We start from the raw sequence: 23,096 nt of genomic DNA, 5'->3' as shown, positions 1-23,096 counted from the left end.
CTAAGGCCAGGGACATCACTCCCGACAAATCCTAGAGCTCTGGCTTGGCTCCGTTACAGAATTTCCCTTGGGGAAGAGATGGAGACCCTGCTGGGGCTCCTTGGGACAGCCACTGCGCAGGTCATTGCTGAACACTCAACTTTTATTTTCACTGCTGCAGCCAAAAATGGCTGTCGCTGTGAAAATTACTTTCAGTTTCATGTCGGTGTGCATGGGATCGCACAAAACAAAGTGTCAAAAAGGACAATCTATCTCATCCTTGGCAACACAAACGTAATGTCAAGGATGAGATAGCTCGTACTCGGCACTTAAGAGGTCAACGGGTCGCCTGAGATCCCTCTGCTAGACTCCCTCTTTTAATGCCAGATTATTTGTTTCCATGTATTTGTGTCTTTGCTTAACGCCTTCATGCCTACAAGCCTTTGTCACTGTTAAGATGGATTTCTGAACTCTGACCTGGAGGGGCAGAGGTTCAGAAGGCCAGCCTAGTTTCTTGGAACAGGGTAACCTCTGGACAAGCCAGACCAATCAGGGTAGCGATGGCGGTGGTCAAGACTAAGGGGTGAGGGTGACGGAAAGACCTCAATGAGCACACAAAGCAAGGACACTTACAAATTACTGCAGACAGGTGTTATATTAAAAATATATACACATTTATTACAAGGCCTTTGTAACATTGACCATAGCAAAGAATCACAATAATACTAAAATAAACCAACACATCACAATCAATACAATATATATACAAGACCGCTGGGTCTAGGGAGTTAGGAGCACGTAATATGTAGACCACCTAGATGGGGAGGAAAACAGGCAGTGCAAGTACTCATTAGACCCAGTTCGACATCCGAAATACACCTAACTAGAAGGAAGTCCGAGCCCTACGAAGAGAGGAGCCTTATGCTCAAAAGTATCTGCCCGCGCTGGTGCCAATGGACAAAAGAGGGCCTCTTCAAGGATATCAGGCAGTTCAAGAAGGTGAATGAAGCGATGCAGAACAAGTCCCCACTACTCAAGCAAGGCCTCCACTTGTGGGCAGAGGCAGGGTGAGAGTGCGGGATAGAGTTGCTATTTCGCAACAGCGGTAGAAAAGAAACAGGCTCCTGTGCGAGGGGCCACCGGTTGGGGTATGGACTACTCACCGGTCCCCGACGCAGGCAGACCCAGACTTCTCCAGTTCAGTTCACGTTGCTGGCAGGTTCAGCTGCGATGATCAGGACGTCTTGACACTGTGTATATTCTGCGTAGTAGGATGCAGGGTCGAGGGTGTCCCAAATGCAGCGGACGTGCACAGGTTGTTACCACAGTAGGGCAACACGGCAACCGCGTTTGCTCTGGTCCGGGCGCACTCGTCTCACTTCAGACCTGGGAATGCCAAGTGTACGAATTCGGTGTGAGGGTGCCGTGGACGCAGAGCAAGCAGTAGACCAAGTTTCGAGGGCTTCCCCGAAACGGCAGCGGTGACAGAGCAAAGCGTCCTGCGTAAGCTGGTCAGCCCACTGGTTGGCCCAGGCACACTTCCGAAAAGGCTTACTTGCAGGGTTTGATGAAGGTGCCGGGAATAGTTGATCCCACTATTCCAATGGGTCGAAGCGCCTTTGCAGACCTTCTAGGACGATCAGATGCAGAGGGGTCTTCTCACAGGATGACAGCAGTTCAGGGTGCCAAACCTTCAGCGGGTCACCAGCGGTTCCTTGACTCAGCTTCTTGTTGCAGGATACTTGGCTCCTTATCCCTTGTTCGGTGTGAACTCAGAAGATCGACATGGTAGTGGTGTTTTCAGCCTCCTCTTATCCAAAGTTCTCTTTGCGCCAAAACAGAGAGGGCCTAATGGGAGATCTGCTCACAAACACTCACACCATACGTGGACCTATCACGGACCACGGTGGTGCCAGGCATTCAGGACACTCCAGACTCTCTGGCACCCAGGATGTGTATTGGGAACAGACATCCCAGCCCATATCCTGGAGGCACACACAAGGCATGCAGAAGCCCGCGAAAGCGTTGTGTTTCGCGGGAAAGTGCATGACCAAATAAGGACTGCCCAGGGTCCGCTCGACCTGGGGGAAGGTGAAGGGGCAAGACGGCCAGTGGACAGGACAAAGAACCTCGTGGCATGGCCATTTTGGAGCCAGGCCACTCATTTGTGCCACACGCGGTAAGTGCAGATAACATGGCGAAAAAGGGTTCAAAACACAAGAGAAACGATACCTGCCACCAGTCCCGTCCGTGACACACTTGCACAGTTCATAATAAGTCCAGCGAGAATTTCTAGGGCCTTTGGAATGACTAGAGACCCAGTAGAGCAGTAATGTAAATTACGGTGCACTCTTGTTTCATGTTGCACAAAAGCTGCAAAATGAGGAAAGGACTAAGGGAAACAAAGTCTCCCAGTACTGACTTTCTTAAGGGCATGTCAGTTTACCCATAAGAATTGAGTGAAAGCCCAGAGGCGTGCGGCGGAAGGCTGCGCTTCTCTGGCAAAGTCTAGATCTGGGTGTAAAACAACAGCAAAAAGTTTGGGGGTTGCCACATGGAGGGAAAATTACATACAATTATGAAATCTTTCCTAACACTCGCCCCTCCCAGAGTAAGGACAGGGGGAACTAATCCACCCCTGGATGAGTTTCTTGTTCAGGTCGGTTAAACATTCTGGACAACCTATCAGCATTGCTATGTTGGACACCTGGCCTATGCTCAATAGTGAAGTCAAAGCCTTGCAGACTTTTGGACCACCTAAGCAACTTTGGATTCTCTCCCTTCATGTTCATTAGCCACTTTAAGGGCTTTTGGTCAGTTTGCACAGTGAAGTGGGTCCCATAGAGGTAGGGCCTCAGCTTCCGTAGGGCCCACACAACAGAGAAACATTCTTTCTCTACGGTGGACCATGTTAGCTCTCTGTCCTTAAGCTGGCGACTAATGAAACCAATAGGGTGATCCTTACCCTTCACATCTACTTGTGATAGTACAGCTTCTATCCCAGTGTCGGAGGCATCTGTCTGCACAATAAAAGGTCTTTGGTAATCAGGGGCCCTGAGAACAGGGGCCTGGTACAAGGAGTCTTTTAAGCCATTGAAGGCCTTCTCACACTTGTCAGTCCAAGTTACCTTCTTGGGTTTCTTCGGAGTGGTGAGAGAAGTCAGAGGGGCAACTATGGTACCATAGTCTGCCATGACATTTCTGTAATACCCCGTGAATTCCAAGAAGCCTCTCACTTGGGTCTGTGTAGTGGGGATAGGCCAGTCTTGTACTGCTTGTACTTTACTGGGTAGAGGCGGTATCCTCCCTCCACCTACTTCATGTCCAAGGTAAACCACTGAGCCTTGTCCAATCTGGCCTTTACTGGCATTTATGGGCAAGTGGGCTTTCTGAAGAGCCTGTAACACAATCCCAAGGTGTTTCACATGGTCTTCCCAGGTGGCACTGAAAACTGCTATATCATCCAGATATGCAAGACAGAATTCATCCAACCCATTCAACACATGATTCACAAGCCTCTGGAAAGTGGCAGGTGCATTCTTCAACCCAAAAGGCATTACCCTGAACTGGTAAAGACCTTCCGGAGTTGAGAATGCTGTCTTCTCCTTGGCATGTTCTGCGAGGGCTATTTGCCAATAGCCTGCAGTGAGGTCAAATGTGCTGAGATACTTGGAGGCACCCAAGGTATCCACCAGCTCATCTGTTCGAGGCAAGGGGTGGGTATCTGTCTTGGTGACAGCATTCAGAGCCCTGTAATCCACACAGAACCTCAATTCAGAAGTACCTGCTTTTGGAACCAAAACCACAGGGCTGGACCAAGGACTACTAGAGGGTTCAATCACCCCAAGATCTAACATTTTGTTGACCTCCGTCTTAATGTAAGATCGGACTTTGTCTCACATCCTGTATCCCCTACTTTTGGTAGGTACACTGTCTCCTATGTTTATGTTATGTTTGCACCAAGGTGTCAAACCAGGTGTCATGATGCCTACCCCCGGAGCACCAGGACAGGCCCAGCACCCCCGGGAGCAGGCATCATGCCCTCGGGTAAAAGCCCAGCGGCCCCTAATAGGGGCTCTTTGGACTTTGTCCTGGCGCCTTTGGCGCCAGGCTCATGTTGGACATCAGTCCTGGCGCCATAGGCGCCAGGCTCATAAAAGAGGGTGTTTGGTGCACGTACCCGACGCAGACCATGCTGCATGAAGCCTCAAGCCAGATGAGGCTTAGGAGGGACTATTTAATCAAAGGAACTATTTTACTTGGGTGGGGACCGTGGAAGAATACTTACCTGGAACTTCTTCCAAGGCTATTTAAACCACGCCCGGACTGCCACACGTGCTTCGCGTTGCTCTGCATCTAGCAGCTGAACGCTCACCTTGCCTGCTCCTGCATCTTGCCTCCAGCCACGCCCGCCTCGATCTTGGGATACCTGAAAGGCAGGAAAGGAAGAGAAAAGGTGAAAACCAAGAACTTAATCTAACTTCCTACCTGTGTCCGGAACCATCACGCCAGCGATCCTGAAGATAAACATTCTTTAAAAGCATTGCGCTACTTGTTGCAGCGCCGCGCATCACTCACCTGCCTCGTGGGCTCTTCACTATCCACCGCGACCTTCTGGGCATTCCGCCACATCTCTGCACCTGCAGGGGAGAAGAAGAGACAAAAGGTGAGCAGGAGGAACAAATGAGGAAAGCCTGATTTTCCGTCACAAGACTTACCTGGCCATATTTGATGGAACCACTCCTCATTTCGGGTCGGCGCCACTTCTTGGCCTGGTACCGCACCCCGGCCCCTAAGGGGAAAAAAGAAAGACATTACTAGAGGGATTCAAAGACATTTAAAGGGATCATTTTATCACGAACTCACCTGAGTTTATCTCCGGCAATATCCCTTGAAGCATCACTTCCACTCTGCACCTGAAAATAAGGACAGATCGCAGGTTAAGAAAAGCAAACAAAGAGAAGACTCTACTCTGGAACTTTTTAAACTGCATACTTACTGCATTTCGCCTTCCGAAACCAGTGAAGTAACTGGTCAAATACGCGCCCCTGCACCAGAAGCAGGATGGAGAGCTCATCCATTCAAACATTAAGGTGAGCCTTGATTGGGGATTTCGGAGGTGGTCAGAGAAGAGCAAAGGGGAGGTGGGAAGCAATCACAATACTCTGCAGTCAGTTAATCCCCTTTCTCCACCTACAGAAAGATTTTTCTACGGGCCAGACAAGCCAGATTTGGGGGTCCAGTTCAGTCGGTGTTTCGAATCCTGCGCATCACGCTTGAAGAGGTCACAGCAATCCAGACCAGGTCAGCGCCTCCGTGGGAACCAGGTGAGCGTTACACCAGGGGACTGTGAAAACAGGAGGAAAATTGCCTAAGCAAACTTTTCACCTCAGCCTGCTGATCAGAAGTCAGGTGAGGGGCCACTCGGACACCCTGAAAGGAGCTATCTGAAGGACTGCTTTGAAACAGGTCAGGGAGAGGTTCAGACTCCTCTTCCTCAACATCTGAAGCCAATAGCAGTGCTGCAATTTCAACTCTTGGGATGAAAGCCTTCAGCCTATTTACGTGGAACACTTTTGGAGCCTGTCCAGGCCTTCCAAGGTCCACTAAATAGTTGACCTCACCCAAGGGCTCCACCACTGTGTAACGGCCTGACCATTTATCCTGTAAAGCTCTAGGCCTTATGGGATTCATGATCAGGACTTGCTGACCAGGTGTGAAGTTGATGAGGGAAGCTTTCTGGTCATACCAATGTTTCACCAGGACTTGTCCTGCCTTCAACTTGTCACTAGCCAGACCCATCAGGAGTACCATCCTTTTTCTGAGCCCTAACACATAGTCTACTACGTTGGTAGTAATAGGGGGAGTGGGCATCTCCCATCCCTCCTTGTCTATGGCTAAGGGTCCCCGCACAGGGTGACCAAACAGAAGTTCGAAGGGGCTGAAGCCAACACCCTCCTGTGGTACCTCTCGGTAGGCCAACAGTAAACATGGTAAAAGAAGATCCCATTTTCTTCTCTGATGTTTTTCCAGAGTCCCAATCATACTTTTTAACTTTCTGTTAAACCGTTCCACCAGACCATTGGTCTGGGGGTGGTATGCAGAGGAGAACTTGTAGGTGACCGCACATTCTTTCCACATAGACTGCATATACTTCGACATAAAGTTGCTGCCTCTGTCAGGCACAACTTCTTTAGGGAAGCCAACCCTAGTAAAGATGCCGAGTAAAGCTTTTGCAACTGACTTGGCAGTCACAGTTTTCAATGGGATGGCCTCAGGATATCTGGTGGTATGGTCGACCAATACCAGGATAAACCTATTGCCTGAGGATGTTTGGGGGTCAAGGGGACCAACAATGTCGATCCCTACCCTCTCAAATGGTACTCCCACAACTGGGAGTGGTACCAATGGAGCTTGGATTGTTGAACCAGTCTTACCAGATAATTGGCAGGAGGCACATCTCCTGCAGTGGCTTTCTACTTGCACCCCCATCTTGGGCCAGCAGAAGTGCATGGATAACCTTTGCTTGGTCCTATTAATACCAAGGTGACCAGCAAGGGGCACTTCATGCGCCAGCTGCAGGAGGAAGGGTCTTACAGCAAGGGAAACTACCAACCTCCTATGGTCTCCTTCTGTAGACTCTGTGGGCTCACTATACAGGAGTCCACCTTCCCAATAAATCCGATGCTTCCCAGGAGGTTCACCCTCAAGCTGGGAGCAGGCCTGTCTCCTTAGGCCTTCCAGAGATGGGCACTCACGTTGGCTTTTACTGAATTCGTCCCTATCAGGACCACCTTCTACTAACAAATCGTTTAGTTCAGGATGGTCATTGGGGTCAAATACTTCAGGCATCACCACCTCCTCATCAGGTCCGGGTGATTGACCAACTACCTCCACCGCAGTGGTAGGCGAGTAAGTGGGAATATTCTCTTTCCCTCTTCTTGGTTTCTTGACTCTGTTAGCCTTGGATTTCCCCTTTGTCTGGGGCAGGGCATTGGTCTGGGCTAATGCTGCCTTCGTTTGAGACCTTGTGCAGGGTCTGTCAGCAGTATCTCCCACAAGCCCTAAAGCTCTGAGATCGCTCTGAGCCTCTGCGACTTTAGGCTCCCAGGAACCCAGGGAAACTAAAACTACCTCAGCTTCTATCCCACTGGGGATGGAGTCTGAGGAGAAGGATGCTCCGGTAATCTCTTCTTCCTCGTAGGAGGAGAAGGCCAGATTAGCAGAGTGGACCCCCAAGGTTTTGACCTTACATCTGGGATCCCCCTTCACGTGGTCAGTTGCTCCACAAGCAAAACAAGATCCATTGGGTCTGTTTACATAGGGAGGCTTATTATAACCAGAGTTCTGTTTTGGAGGCTGACCTCCACTACCCTGTGAGTTCTCTTGTGTCTTACCCTTATTTTTTTTTGTGGCCCTTTTGGGAAGAAGATTTATCAGTTTCCCCACCCTCCTTATCTTTGGACTTTTTCCCTTCCTCCTGCTTACCAGGATGAGTATTGTCCTTATGGGGCACTCGATGTGACACCCATAAATCTGCTGCAATGGTAAGTTTCTTAGGATCTAGCTCCTTTGAATCTGCCAAATGCTGCTTAAGCTCAGGGGAAGAAGATGCAAAAATATGTTCCAGCATGACAAGACTTATCATACCTTCAAAGCTAGAAACCTTATAACCTTCGACCCAGCCAGTCAAGTTTTTTAAGGATTCAGTTACATAAGATACCCAAGTACCACCTTCTTTTTTCTTATACTTTCTGAATCTTTTTAAGTATTGGGCAGGAGTCTTTCCAAACTTTAAAAGGAGAGTCTGCTTCAACATTGCAAAATCTTCTCTCTCAGCCTTCGACATTTCCATAATGGCACTGCAGCCAGAATGGGGCAGTCTGCTAAGTAACCAGGCAATTTTATCAGCATTGTCAACTTGTTGAACTTCACATGCATACTCAAATGTATTCAGCCAGTCCGTAATGTCATTCTTTTCCTCATACACACTGAGCAGATCTTTTGGAAACCTTGGATAAGAGGAGGCCCCAGACCCATGTCCAGGACTCTTGGATCCATTGACAACTTGGAGCTTGGCCAGTTCCAACTGGTGATCCCTGCCTTTCTGTTTTTCTGCCTGTTTGATTTTTAGTTTGGCCATATTGAAATCAAGCTCCTTCTGCCTAAACAGCAGCTCTTGCTTCTTGAATTCAAGTATGGCCTCCCCATCAGCACTGGCAGAGGAAACATTGGACACTTCATCCTCCCTGTCCTCATGGTCGCTGTGGACCAGTGCAGCGGTAGAACTGTCAGTTCTACCAGTGAGAGCAGCCCACCTCCTTCTGCACTGTCCTCTGAAGTTATAGCCCTAAACTGAGCTTCTTGCCACGCCATGATTCTTTGAATCATTTCCATTTTTGTGCCTTGAGAGGAGACACCTCTTTCAGCACACATCTTTCTCAATGTTTCTGATTTAGAAGCATTTAAAGTTAACAAGATACTTGTTTCCATACTGTTTGATAGGACTATGGCCTTTAAAAAGTTATACTACGACAATTCACTACGTGTCCCGTTAGAAATAACTTGAAATGCCTTCGCTCGTGCGCAACACTGGAGACCTTCAGTTGTATCCCACCGCTGTCCACCAATTTGTTAAGATGGATTTCTGAACTCTGACCTGGAGGGGCAGAGGTTCAGAAGGCCAACCTAGTTTCTTGGAACAGGGTAACCTCTGGACAAGCCAGACCAATCAGGGTAGCGATGGCGGCGGTCAAGACTAAGTCTCAAGAGGGGTGAGGGTGATGGAAAGACCTCAATGAGCACTCAAAGCAAGGACACTTACAAATTACTCCAGACAGGTGTTATATTAAAAATATATACACATTTATTACAAGGCCTTTGTAACATCGACCATAGCAAAGAACCACAATAATACTAAAGTAAACCAACACATCACAATCAATACAATATATATACAAGACTGCAGGGTCTAAGGAGTTAGGAGCATGTAATATGTAGACCACCTAGATGGGGAGGAAAACAGGCAGTGCAAGTACTCATTAGAACCTGTTCGACATCCGAAATACACCTAACTAGTGGGAAGTCCGAGCCCTACGAGGAGAGGAGCCTTATGCTCAAAAGTATCTGCACGCGCTGGTGCCGATGGACAAAAGAGGGCCTCTTCAAGGATATCAGGCAGTTCAGGAAGGTGAATGAAGCGATGCAGAACAAGTCCCCACTACTCAAGCAAGGCCTCCACTTGTGGGCAGAGGCAGGGTGAGAGTGTGGGATAGAGTCGCTATTTCGTAACAGCGGTAGAAAAGAAACGGACTCCTGCACGACGGCCCACCGGTTGGCTATGGACTACTCACCGCTCCCCGACGTAGGCAGACCCAGACTTCTCCAGTCCAGTTCACGTTGCTGGCAGGTTCAGCTGCGATGATCAGGACGTCTCGACACCGCGTAGATTCTGCGTAGCAGGATGCAGGGTCGAGGGTGTCCCAAATGCAGCGGACGTGCACAGGTTGTTACCACAGCAGGGCAACACGGCAACTGCCTTTACTCTGGTCTGGGCGCACTCGTCTCACTTCAGACCTGGGAATGCCAAGTGTACGAATTCAGTGTGAGGGTGCCGTGGATGCAGAGCAAGCAGTAAACTAAGTTTTGAGGGCTTCCCCGAAAAGGCAGCGGTGACAGAGCAAAGCGTCCTCCGTAAGCTGGTCAGCCCACTGGTTGGCCCAGGGACACTTCCGAAGAGGCTTACTTGCAGGGTTTGATGAAGGTGCCGGGAATAGTTGATCCCACTATTCCAATGGGTCGAAGCGCCTTTGCAGACCTTCTAGGACGATCAGATGCAAAGGGGTCTTGCAGGACGACAGCAGTTTAGGTTGCCAAACCTTCAGCGGGTCACCAGCGGTTCCTTGACTCAGCTTCTTGTTGCAGGATACTTGGGTCCTTATCCCTTGTTCAGTGTGAACTCAGGAGATCGACATGGTAGTGGTGTTTTCAGCCTCCTCTTATCCAAATTTCCCTTTGCGCCAAAACGGAGAGGGCCCAATGGGAGATCTGTTCACAAACACTCACACCATACGTGGACCTATCACAGACCACGGTGGTCCCAGGCATTCAGGACACTCCAGTCTCTCTGGCACCCAGGATGTGTATTGGGAACCGACATCCCAGCCCACATCCTGGAGGCACACACAAGGCATGCAGAAGCCCACGAAAGCGTTGTGTTTCGCGGGAAAGTGCATGACCAAATAAGGACTGCCCCGGGTCGGCTCGACCTGGGGTAGGAGAAGGGACAAGACGGTCAGCGGACAGGACAAAGAACCTCGTGGCATGGCCATTTTGGAGCCAGGCCACTCATTTGTGCCAAACGCGGTAAGCGCAGATAACATGGCGAAAAAGGGTTCAAAACACAAGAGAAACGATAGCTGCCACCCGTCCCGTCCGTGACACACTTGCACAGTTCATAATATGTCCAGCAAGAGTTTCTAGGGCCTTTGGAATGACTAGAGACCCAAGAGAGCGGTAATGTAAGTTACGGTGCACTCTTGTTTCATGTTGCACAAAAGCTGCAACATGAGGAAAGGACTAAGGGAAACAAAGTCTCCCAGTACTGACTGTTTTAAGGGCATGTCAGTTTCCCCATAAGAATTGAGCGAAAGCCCAGAGGAGTGCGGCGGAGGGCTGCGCTTCTCTGGCAAAGTCTAGATCAGGGTGTAAAACAACAGCAAAAAGTTTGGGGGTTGCCACATGGAGGGAAAATTACATACAATTATGAAATCTTTCCTAACAGTCACCCACTATACAAATAAAATAAATAAACACCCAGTTTCAGAATACCGTCATAACCATTCTGAGGTACTCTACTCAATAAACACTTAGCCGAATCTCTATGGTCAACATCATGGATACCACAAGTAATCTCAAATGATTCTACCCATTGGAGGATATCAGAACCCTCCACATACACACCAATCAAATCTTTCATAAACTTGGTAGCAGTAGACCTTTTTTTTCGATGTGTATTCTTTACAAAAAATGTTCAATGAAAAAACTCAGTGATATATATAGGGGGGAGTGCATATAGGGGTGGGGGTCAGGAATAGAGAAAAAACAATGGGGATGGGGGCTTGGCAGGGGGAACCCCAAAAATAAAATTAAAATAATTCGCTGAGTTTTTTAATTTAAAAATATTTGTTAAAAATCCCATTGAAAATAAATCCGTCGATGAAACGACATAGAATCATAGACCGGACACACAACTGATTTGGCTGAAGTTTCCACCCTAGCTTTCTCTAGCTGGAGTCCTTGACATTCAGTGGGCCTCATTATAAGTTTGCCCGTCTGGAAACAAGGGTACCGGTAAGCTCTCTGGCACCCTTGTTTCCGGACCTGCAACCTACAAGTCTGCCTGCTGGGACCGCTGTGCCCGACAGTTCTGACCCTCCCGGGTGCAGCGATTACGGTAGGCAGACTTTTCATGGGAGCACCGGCACCATTAGAAACGGTGCCGGTGCTCCCGGGTCCCCACTCCCATAGAGTCCAATAGGACTCTATGGGAATGGGGATTTACAAATATACCAGCGCCTGACTACCTGGCCGCCGGACTCGGCATAAACCGGTGACACCAGGAGGTCAGTCGCCAGAAATTATTCCAAGTCCAGCGTCAACCCTCCGGTAGCACCGTCACCGTTACCACCGGACTCGGAATGAGCCTCAGTGTCTCTGTCTTTGAGTTCAAGATCACATTCTTTGTGTAAAACTTGTTGGGCCAAATCCCCTTTTTTAACTCAGCTTCAGTCTCTAACTTTTTGTATTCAAAGGATTATGTTATCCTCAGTAACACAAGTTCCAGGGCATCCCCCTGAGAAACAATGCTGGGTTTTGGAATAGAAGTGACAGGAGAGGTGGCAATCTCATTGGTAGCAATTGGGATTTCGCCAGGGGCAAGGTCCCCATCAGAGTCCTCACCACTGTTATCATGAGTATCAGAATCTGCTTGGAAATCCACAAGGGCATCTATAAGCTCTGCACTAGGCTTATCCTAAAAATATATTTCTCTCACTTCACAAGCACTCTGGAGAGCTCTAAACTCATCCTAGTCAATGTGTGATTTGCAGTAGTTTCCATTGTTTGTAGCGTTTACCAGTATATACACCACTAAACCCTAAAATAGTAAAAAGTGTGAATATTTTGCAGTAGCTAGGTTAACACTGAGTCTTAAAACAAGTGATCCCACCGCTGTGCCACCAGGTTAAAGACTGGAGGGGGGTATCTGTACTCCTGCCCACTTATATGGTTGAGGTACAGGCACAGAGCAACACAGCAAGGTCCTCTATATGGTAGCAATGGACGAGCAACCAAGGCTTAAGCTCTCAGGAGGTGTGAAGGCTAGTTTCTAAAGTATAGTGAATCCCCAAGCCCCCACAACGGAATGTCAACACACAGCTTCTTTATGTAAAGTAAGGTTCAGTAAAACATATACATATTTTATTTTATTTATTTTGGATTTGTATAGCGCACATCTGCCCAGGGGCATCGTGGCGCTGAAAGCAGTCTTACTTGTTACAGGCAGGTTATATAAATAATAACACTTTGCACTCAGGCAGTTCTATTCAAATAGTGGCAAATTTATACAAAAAGAGGTCAGGGCGCCCCTCTGCAAGAAAGAACACAGCATGATAACCTGTTCTGTGGGAATGTACCCGCTCAGAGTCTGCAGCCATATATTTTAGCTCACTGTACCTTTCACAAAGTAGGAATACCCATTTGCATATCAGTCTTAGTCCAGCCCACATGAGCAGTCAAGCACCAAAATGGTATGGCAATCCTCCTTTGAACAAGAGTACCAAAAGCAACCCCAGACATGTGTTTCAGCCTAGTCGGCCTCATCAGTGAGGTGGAGCTGTGTACTTTACCTTGTCTATTACATCCCAGTCCAAATAAGTTCAACAATGCTCTGCTTACTTTTAGAAGGTACCACTACCCCAAAGTACCTGGGATGCCACAGGAGAACAGGATCCACAATGAATCTGGGACGCCTGGGATGCTGGAAGGCGCTCTTCCTCATCACAGTACATTTGGTGCCTTGGCAGGCGAAGTGGCAAAGTTTATTGGCTTTACTCGATGGGACCCCTGAAAGATGCATCCTGATGCTAAGAGAAAATGGGGAACCAGACAGTGTCAGAAAGGCTGCACTTTCGGTCTTTGCTGTGGTCTCTGTTAGGGGGTCCTTATTCTGGCTGTGGATGGCCCACGGAGGTGAAACTTGCTGTGGGCTCCAAAAAAAGGCCAGGCTGAAGAAGATAAGACCACAGGGGACCTGGGATCCCTTTTGGTTGTGATGGGTGCATTTTAAGATATAGGTGTTGGGTTTCAGGAATGCATGGTTCACCGACATTGGGTTCTTTGCTGCTGCAGAGCGGAACTCTGGGTGGCTTCTGATGACCCTGGACTCGACCACTAGACTGGGCTATGGACTCTCACCAAGGCTGGACCCTCAGGACGCCTTCTTCAGATTTTGGTGGCAGGAAACCCACCTGCAGACTGCACACAGCAAACTGGGATCTTTTTCAGTGAGAACAAGTGGTCAGATGTTGTGTCAGGGATCTCCCTTGAAAGACTGTTTGTTCAGGTGAAACTTTCGCAGCTCCGGGATGCAGGGCAGAATCTGTGATCAGAAAGGCAGATCTCACAGGGTGAGGCTCATCCATTGCACATCAGATTTGCTGACTCCTGCGATGTCCCCAAATGCAGAATACTCGACTGCAATATTTCTGGTATCCAAGGTTTGGAGCCTCTGCGGCAAAGCCCTTGCAGGACAAGGCTGCAGTGTTGAATGACACAGGTTTGCAGGAAATGCTGCCCGATTTCCACATAACACGTTTGTTACGTCCATGCTACCGGGCCTATAACATCCGAGGTCCGGACCCTCTGCGGCAAAGCCCTCACAGAACAAGGCTGCTGTGTTGAATGACGTAGGTGTTTGGCGACAAAAGGGGTCTGCGGCGTAGACAGTGAGTGCGTATGATTCACCCTCCTGTCTGAGGCAGCCAGGTAAGAAGTTGGGGAGTTTGTTTACCTTCCCTGCGCTTCTTAGTACTTCTGACTGCGCCTCATCCCTGACTGTGACCCTCCCCTTCCCTGCAACCTATGCCTCTCCCCCTGCCCCTCTGTTTGGTGCCACCGTTCCCCTGTGAGTCTTACCTTGCTGTCCCCTCCCACTTCTCAAGGGCTCCCCTCTCGCCATTTCTCCCTGTCCCCACTGTGCCCTTCCCTGCGTTGCCCCTCTCATTTCTTGTTCGCATACCCATCCAAACCCCTCTATCCTTGCTTGTTACACGCGCGCCCTTGCCAGATCCATCCTTGCATTGTTTGTGCTTCACCTCCCTTACCTGCATTGCCCCTCCCAATCTTCTATTGCATTGCCTCCACGTGCGTTGCACGTCCCCTGACTTGCAGGAACCCTCGCAATCTTCGATCGCACGCGCCTCCGTGCCCTCTCCTTCCCCTGCTTTCCCGCACTCCCCCAACTTGTGTGGTCACTTGAAATCCTGCGATCGCATGTGCTCTAGCACCCTCCCCATCCTTGGCCATGCTCACATCAGTGCATTGCTCTGAACTTCCGTGATCGTTGTGCAATTTAGGATCCATCCATCCTTGGGCTCGCTCGCACCTGCACGCCTTTAGCCTTGTGGTGCCTCGCAATCCTGATCACAGGGTTCCTTGCACTTCCACTCTGGTTTTGCTCACAGCGGCGCGTCTCTGACCGCTTGGTCCCTCGCAACCCCTGACCGTGTGTGCCTCTCGCCCCCTTCTCCATCCTCCGCCCCCTTAGCTCTTCCTCTTTACCTGCCCTGTTTTGCATTATATTGCTCTATGTTCTGTTGTATTCTTCCCTCCTCTAGGTTATCATTTGTCAACTACTCTTGCTTTTTGTATATTGTTTTGTGTTTTTCCTCACTGACTGCCCTGTTTTACATTGTATTGCTAGGTGCTCTGTTGTATTCTTCTAGGTTATTATTTCTCTAAGGCCCTCAGGCCAACCTTCTCCTCTTTGATAGATGCTTCCCACACCTCATCAACTTCCTTTCTTCTCCTGCTGTCCCTTCTCTCCCTTCCTCGGCTTCCTTGCCTCCCCCCTCTGCCTCCTCCTTGGCAACCTTGCCCTCTCCTCCTTCCTCTTCTGCCCCTCCTCAGGCTCCTTCTACAACTCCGCAGGGCATGCCTCTGATTCGTAACCCTCCCCGGAAGTCTTTCAAGGTAGGCAACCTTCTCTATATTGCCACTCTCAACTCTTACTCAGCTGTCAAACACTCCTCTGACATCTGCCGCCTCCTGGAAGAATTTGACCTCGATGTCCTCGGTCTCACCGAGACATGGTTCGCGGCCAGCTCTGTCACAAGCGTTGACACTCTCCTCTCGATGGCTACAAGATCCTCTCTGCACCCAGATCCAACTGTTCCGGAGGGGGTGTAGCCTTGATCTTCCCGGAGTGGATTCCTGCCTCTGTCATTCCTGTACAGGCCTAATCATCTTTAGAATGCCTTGGCTACTATCTATCAGCCTCCTGGTCAGATCACCTCCTTCCTCTCCGAGTGGGCAGACCCCTCCTCCTCCCTGCTGCCCTTGACCACTCAACTCCTCCTTCTTGGAGACTTTAACATCCACCTGGATGCTTCCTGTCCCTCTTCTGGACTCTTTTGCGACCTGTGCGACTCTCTCTCTCTCTTTCTATTCTCCCCTCTGGCCCAACCCACCCTACAGGGCACACTATGGATGTTCTGATCTTCTCAGACCTCCCCCTCGCTATCCCTCTCACCACTCCTCTCTCCTGGAGTGATCACTTTCTCCTTTCCTCCCATTTCTCCCTCTGTACCCCTCAGGCCAAGCCAACTCCAGCACTGCCACCTACCTTGTCGGTCGTCCGACTCATGAAGCGTGTGTCAGTTGAGGCTTTCGCCGCCATTTTCTCTCCTCCTCCTCCTCCTCCCCTGGCTGACTTGCATCCTCACACAGCCTTTCCATGCTCCACCCTTCTATCTCTGATACTCTTGATGTTCTTGACCCTGTCATGAGGCTCCGCTTGAAGCCCAAAGCCAAGTGCAACATCTGGTTTGACTCTGACCTCGTCACCCTTAAACGCAAGTGCAGGGTGGCTGAGAGGAAATGGCAAGCTCTTGTGCCTCCTCTGACAAACTGACCTGACGCCTGCTCCAAAGGCAATACCGGCTCTCTGTCCGCACTAAGAAGAGAACCCACATCCAAGCCTGTGTCTTTGTGGCTTCTAACAACTCGGCCGAACTCTTTAAAATCTGCTAGGAGCTGGCCAATCCTGATGCAGTCTGTACCTCTCCTGTCCCCTCCAGGCCCTCTGCATGGCCCTGGCTTCTAATTTCATCTCTAAAACCCAGGACATCCTCTCCACCCTCTCTTCTTCTCCTCCTCCTCCCTCTACTCTGTCCTCTACCTCTGGCCCCCATGCAGCCACCTCTCCTCCCTCTTTCTTTGCCTTTCCTCTGTTCTCCACTGACAAGGTTTCTAGACAAGTCCGATCTATGAAAGTCTCGTCAAAACAGGTTCTTCCTTGTTCTTCCAAAACCATCAAGCACCACATTGACACCCTAGCTCCTGTCCTGGTTGACTTCTGCAACCACTCCTTCGCCACTGGGGCCTTCCCTTCCCCACTGAAGCACTCTCTTGTGCACCCTCTTCTCAAGAAACACTCATACGACCCCTCCTGCCCGGCTAACTATCGCCCGATCTCCACCACTCCTTTCCTGGGCAAACTGTTCAAAAAGCTGGCCATTTCTCAGCTTACCATGACCATCAGTCTGGCTTCAGAGCAGCCAGAAGCACAGAAATGCTCTCCTGAACATCCGTAAAGATCTGCTCTCTAACCTTGATTACAATCTCCCCTCTGTCCTCATCTTACTCGATTGAACCTCTGCCTGTGACACGGTCAACCATGCCAACCTCCTCAATCATCTCCATAATAAACTGGGTATTACGGTCAGGCCCTGGCCTGGCTGACCTCTTTCCTCTCTGATCGACCCTCCCAGGTCCAACTTGGGTCCTTCCTTTCCTCTATATCACTCTCTACATGTGGTGTTCCCCATGGGTCTATCCTCTCTCCCTGGAAGTTCAACCAATACCTGGCACCTCTCGCCCACCACATTGCTGCTCTCTGCTCCAACTTTTAGTGCTATGTGGATGACACTCAGCTCGTTTTCAGTCTCTCCTCTACCACCTCTTCTCCCTCTCTCATCTCTGACTATCCGCTATTCAGGTGTGTTGTGCCGCCAACCATCTCTGCCTTAATACCAGTAAGATGGAGATGCTCCTCATCGGCACACCTGCACCCTCCTTTCCTGTCACTCTCTGGCCAGCCTCCCTTGGCCCTCTTCCTGCTTTCACCTGTGAGTCTAAGAACCTCGGGGTAATCTTTGACTCCGCACACTCCTTTTCTCCTCACATCTATGATGTCTCTAAGAAGTCCAACTACCAATTGCACCTCCTCAGAGGTATTTTTCCTTTCCTCTCCTTTCCCCAGAATCTCACTGCCTCTAGAGCTCTGGTTCTCTCAAGGCTGGACTACTGCAACAGCGTCTTTCTAAATCTGCCTGCTTCTACTCTCCGCCCTCTGCAACTCGTCCAGAACAGGACTGCAAGACTTATCCTTGGCCTCAAGCCCAGGGATCGGATCTCTCCAGCACTGAAATCTCTGCATTGCCTCCCAATGGCTGCGAGGATTACGTTCAAGACCCTCTGCATTGTCCACAAGGCCTACTGGGGCCTGGGTCCCGTCACGACCCTCGCCCAAAACACCCTCTGGCAAACCCATTGGCCTGGTGGAGTCAGGACTCGGGCCTCTAGAGCCTGGCATCCTCTTCAAAAGCCCTCATGGGGCCAGTCCTGGCGCCTATGGCGCCAGGCTCATACACCATGAAAAACAATGTGCTTGGGAACTACTTTATTGTACTGTCAGCCAACATGGAGGCATCCACATAGCTTGGTCCCTAAGAACCAAGCTATGCGGTCTAGTGTTTTGGGTGTGGTAGCCTAGGGACTACTTTACCTGGACTATTGTGTTGGGGCTATTTAAACCACACCCGAGCAAGACAACCCGCTTCGTGTCCAGCTATTCCCCCCGAACCTCGGAGAAGCAGAACCTGCAAGGAGACAAAAGGAACATCATTAGCAGCAGCATCTTGCCTGCAGTCTTCGTCTTTAGCCACTTGCAGCTCCTGAGAACAGCTTCCTCGAATCTGCACGCCTCCCGGACAGAACGACCTGAAAGAGGAAGATAGAGGCAACATTAAAGAAAGCAGTAGAGACATTTGCAAATTACGAACTGCTCAAAAGGCTTACCTGGCTGGTCGCCTCTCGGCTGGCACCAATCCGGACATTCCACTCGCGCTGAAGAACACCGCGACCTACAAGGAAGGAAAACACAGGTTAGCAAAGGCAAGACTTTGCAGCGCTGTGCGCTTACTTACCGCATCATAGTGCTCTTAATGCGCCAACATTTACCAGCGGGGCTCAACCAAGCCAGTTCGCCACGCTGAAGCTCTGCATACCTAAGGGAGAAAAAGAGACATTTAAACAAAGAAAGGCATGCAGGATAGCAACAATACTAAAGAACAGCAATAAGACCTACCTGAACAATATCAAACGGGCCGGCGTCAGTGAAATAACTAGACCGCACATGCCCATGAAAGACAACTCGCCCCTGCAAAGAAGGCAGGACGGAGAGCACGCCTAACTCTACCACAAGGTGAGGAGAGGGCCCCGGAGGGGCTGAAATCATACAGGGGTGGAGGGAGGATACTTACCCCGGTGCTCAGCCTTGAACACAGTCCTCCTGTATTTTCAGGCAGAACCTTCCCCGCAGACCACATCTGGGCAAAGCTGAGAAGTATACTAGCGAGTAACCCGGCTGGGTGGCGTCCCTGTGGATACCAGGTGAGCGTAACAGAACGCAAAGCCTACCATAACAAATCCACCTGGGCGCCATGGAGACATCAGAAATGGACCAATTGGCCCAATTACTAGGAGAGCTTCGTGCTGAGGTTCATTCTGCCCGACAAGAGACTAATGCCCTCCGGAGAGACCTAATAGTGACCAAAGAACGCACTAAAGAGATTAGCAGGCAATACTTGCAATCACAGGCAGGACAGACGCCTCTACCAGGAAGCAATCCAACGATGCAAAATCCCACCATATCATCCACTATCTCCACTCCGGTACAGATCACGTTACCTGGAACAGTTCCCCTTGCACCACTAGAAAGGTTCTCGGGCGACCCACGGAAGTATGCAGCATTCATCAATCAGTGTCGCCTTCATTTTCTTTGTAGGCCTGGAGCATTTCCAAACGACCAAGCTCGGGTAGCTTTTATCTTATCATACCTAAGTGGTAGTGCAGCAGATTGGTCGGTGCTGTTGGTGACCCATGACGATCCTCTACTACAGGACTTTGGGGGTTCCAGAGAGAAATGGAAAAATGTTTTGCTCGCCATACCCAGGAACAAGCAGTAGACAATGAACTCTTATCCCTCCGACAGGGGAATCAGGACTTATTAACGTACATTGCTACCTTCAACGGACTGGTTGCCGAAGCTAGGTGGCCAGAAAACAAAAGAACCACGTCATTCCATCGAGGCTTACGAGGCGAATTAAAGGACGTCTTAGCCCAGGTGATTGATCCGCCCAGAGACTGTGCCAAATTCATAAATCTGGTTGTGCAGCTAGACCACCGGTTGCAGGACCGAAAAGCAGACCGGTCTAAGACGGACCCTCAGACCATGTATGTTCGACCAAGGGAAAACACATCCCGTGTACCTGAGAATGCTGTAGAACCCATGCATATTGGAGGGATACGGCCTCCATTAACAAAACAAGTGTGAGACAAAAGAAGACAACAACAACTTTGTTTGTATTGTGGGAAACCAGGACATTTCCTGAAAGACTGTCCAGTAAAACCCTGAAAACAAAGAAGAGACTGGATCGGGCTAATTTATAGACCGCTGGATTCAGCCCTTAACTAGCAAATGGACAACCGACAACTAAAGAACCCAACAGTCTTCCTCCCTCTTCCACTTCAATCCATCTACTAAACGACTCACAGGCCGATTCATGGAATAATTAGCGCGGCGCAAGTGGGCAAAAACGTGCGAATCGCAGTGGAATAGCGAAAATCGCAGTGCAAGTGCGAAAATCGCACGAAAAGCAGCGCACGTCGATTCATGGAAGGCCGTGCGCGAGAAAACCAGCGGATGTGCGATAAAAAAGTGCGCGGCGCACGTTGGCGCACAGGCCATCTAACAGCGTGCGCCAGGTCACAGCGAAAATCGCACAGGCCACAGCGAAATTCGCACATAGCGCGGCGCACGCAACAAAAGTAGGCGGAACACGGGCGTAACACTCGGAATGGGGAACAACTTGCCAAAACGTGGGCGTCACGGGGGAAGTACAGGGCACAAGTGCGCGGAACGCCCACACGCTCGCCTACAACACGTATTCATGGAATAGAATAGGGGAAAAAAGCGCACGCTCAAACCAGCGCACAGGCACAAACACGACCGCCACAAGAAAGCAGGCGGTAGCGTCTCTGCGGCTGTAAGAAATGTGCGCCAAAAGGTGCGCCAACAAATAGCACCTATATACTGCCATGATGAATGTCCCATACTGTGGCCCTCCAGGAAAAATGACGTGCAAAGGGGTACTTACAAACACGGACACCCGCTGACCAAAAATACGTGTGCATGTATACCGGGGTGCACGGGAAGTCTCACACGCGATTTGCAGGGTACGTGCATCACAGGGGTTCGCGTGAAGTTATTCACGCGATCGGGCCTGGGGGAGCGGGCTACGTGTATTTCAGGGGTTCGCGTGAAGTTTCTCACGCGATCGGGCCTGGGGGAGCGTGCTACGTCTATTTCAGGGGTTCGCGTGAAGTTTCACACGCGATCGGGCCTGGGGGATCGGGCTACGTGTATTACAGGGGTTCGCGTGAAGTTCCTCACGCGATCGGGCCTGGGGGAGCGTGCTACATGTATTTCAGGGGTTCGCGTGAAGTTTCACACGCGATCGGGCCTGGGGGAGCGGGCTACGTGTATTACAGGGGTTCGCGTGAAGTTCCTCACGCGCTCGGGCCTGGGGGAGCGGGCTACGTGTATTACAGGGGTTCGCGTGAAGTTCCTCACGCGATCGGGCCTGGGCGCGTGTATTTGAGGGGTGCGCGGGAAGTTCCACACGCGAATAGCCTGGGCGCGTGTATTTGAGGGGTGCGCGGGGAGTTCCACACGCGAATAGCCTGGGCGCGTGTATTTCAGGGGTGCGCGGGGAGTTCCACACGCGAATAGCCTGGGCGCGTGTATTTCAGGGGTGCGCGGGGAGTTCCACACGCGAATAGCCTGGGCGCGTGTATTTCAGGGGTGCGCGGGAAGTTCCACACGCGAATAGCCTGTGCGCGTGTATTTCAGGGGTGCGCGGGAAGTTCCACACGCGAATAGCCTGAGGGCGCGTGTATTTCAGGGGTGCGCGGGGAGTTCCACACGCGAATAGCCTGGGTGCGTGTATTTCAGGGGTGTGCGGGAAGTTCCACACGCGAATAGCCTGGACGCGTGTATTTCAGGGGTGCGCGGGGAGTTCCACACGCGAATAGCCTGGGCGCGTGTATTTCAGGGGTGCGCGGGAAGTTCCACACGCGAATAGCCTGGGCGCGTGTATTTCAGGGGTGCGCGGGAAGTTCCACACGCGAATAGCCTGGGCGCGTGTATTTCAGGGGTGCGCGGGGAAGTTCCACACGCGAATAGCCTGGGCGCGTGTATTTCAGGGGTGCGGGGGAAGTTCCACACGCGAATAGCCTGGGCGCGTGTATTTCAGGGGTGCGCGGGAAGTTCCACACGCGAATAGCCTGGGCGCGTGTATTTCAGGGGTGCGCGGGAAGTTCCACACGCGAATAGCCTGGGCGCGTGTATTACAGGGGTGCGCGGGAAGTTTTACACGCGAATAGCCTGGGCGCGTGTATTTCAGGGGTGCGCGGGAAGTTCCACACGCGAATAGCCTGGGCGCGTGTATTTCAGGGGTGCGCGGGAAGTTTTACACGCGATTTCTGCACGGTACGTGTATTTCAGGGGTGCCGGGGAGTCCCACATGTGATTTGACAGTGTGGGTCCTCCCAGGTGTACCCTGTACACCCTCCACGGCCCCTGCAGGCAGCCCACACCACAGGGGACTACCCTGCATCCCTGGTCATGTCCCGCAGGCAGCCCACACAACATGGGCATGCCCCCCAGCAAAGGCACATGTCTCCTTGAACTAATGAACACCAACTCATGTCCCCTTGCACCCCCACCCCCCAGCACTGTGGGGCACCTGCCAGCAGGCCCCCACCCATGTCCAACTCATGTCCCCCACCACCCCCACCCCCCAGCACTGTGGGGCACCTGCCAGCAGGCCCCCACCCATGTCCAACTCATGTCTCCCACCACCCCCACCCCCCAGCCACCAGGGTCACCCTCCACCAGGCCCCCACTCATGTCACCCACCACCCCCACCCCCCAGCCACCAGGGTCACCCTCCACCAGGCCCCCACCCATGTCTCCCACCACCCCCACCCCCCAGCCACCAGGGTCACCCTCCACCAGGCCCCCACTCATGTCTCCCACCACCCCAACACCCCAGCAGTGCAGGGGCACCCTCCACCAGGCCCCCACTCATGTCTCCCACCACCCCCACACCCCAGCAGTGCAGGGGCACCCTCCACCAGGCCCCCACTCATGTCTACCACCACCCCCACCCCCCGAGCCACCAGGGGCACCCTCCACCAGGCCCCCACCCATGTCTCCCACCACCCCCACACCCCAGCCACCAGGGGCACCCTCCACCAGGCCCCCACTCATGTCTCCCACCACCCCCACACCCCAGCAGTGCAGGGGCACCCTCCACCAGGCCCCCACTCATGTCTCCCACCACCCCCACACCCCAGTCACCAGGGGCAGCCTCCACCAGGCCCCCACCCATGTCCCCCTGCCCCCAGGTCCTGACGATACACAATCATGGCAGTAATGGGCACCATACCCAGCACAAACACCCAGGCAAGGATTGCATCCACCCACATAG

At 51.3% G+C, this 23,096-nt stretch overlaps 1 protein-coding gene and 1 non-coding gene across 8 annotated transcripts in view; both read left to right on the top strand.

Moving 5' to 3' along the window:
- Window positions 1-23,096, top strand: part of KIF1A (kinesin family member 1A) — a 4,129,412-nt gene that overhangs the window by 2,835,761 nt on the left and 1,270,555 nt on the right. The window lies entirely within an intron of this gene.
- On the top strand, window positions 13,626-13,786 carry LOC138496247 (U1 spliceosomal RNA). The gene has a single exon (XR_011277778.1). It is a non-coding gene; the product is annotated as a U1 spliceosomal RNA (small nuclear RNA).

The sequence above is a fragment of the Ambystoma mexicanum genome, chromosome 10 (assembly GCF_040938575.1).
Source record: "Ambystoma mexicanum isolate Mex_15411 chromosome 10, UKY_AmexF1_1, whole genome shotgun sequence".
Classification (NCBI taxonomy): Eukaryota; Metazoa; Chordata; class Amphibia; order Caudata; family Ambystomatidae; genus Ambystoma; species Ambystoma mexicanum.
Note: the sequence above shows the minus strand (reverse complement) of the source record. Positions and strands in the feature narration are given on the sequence as shown.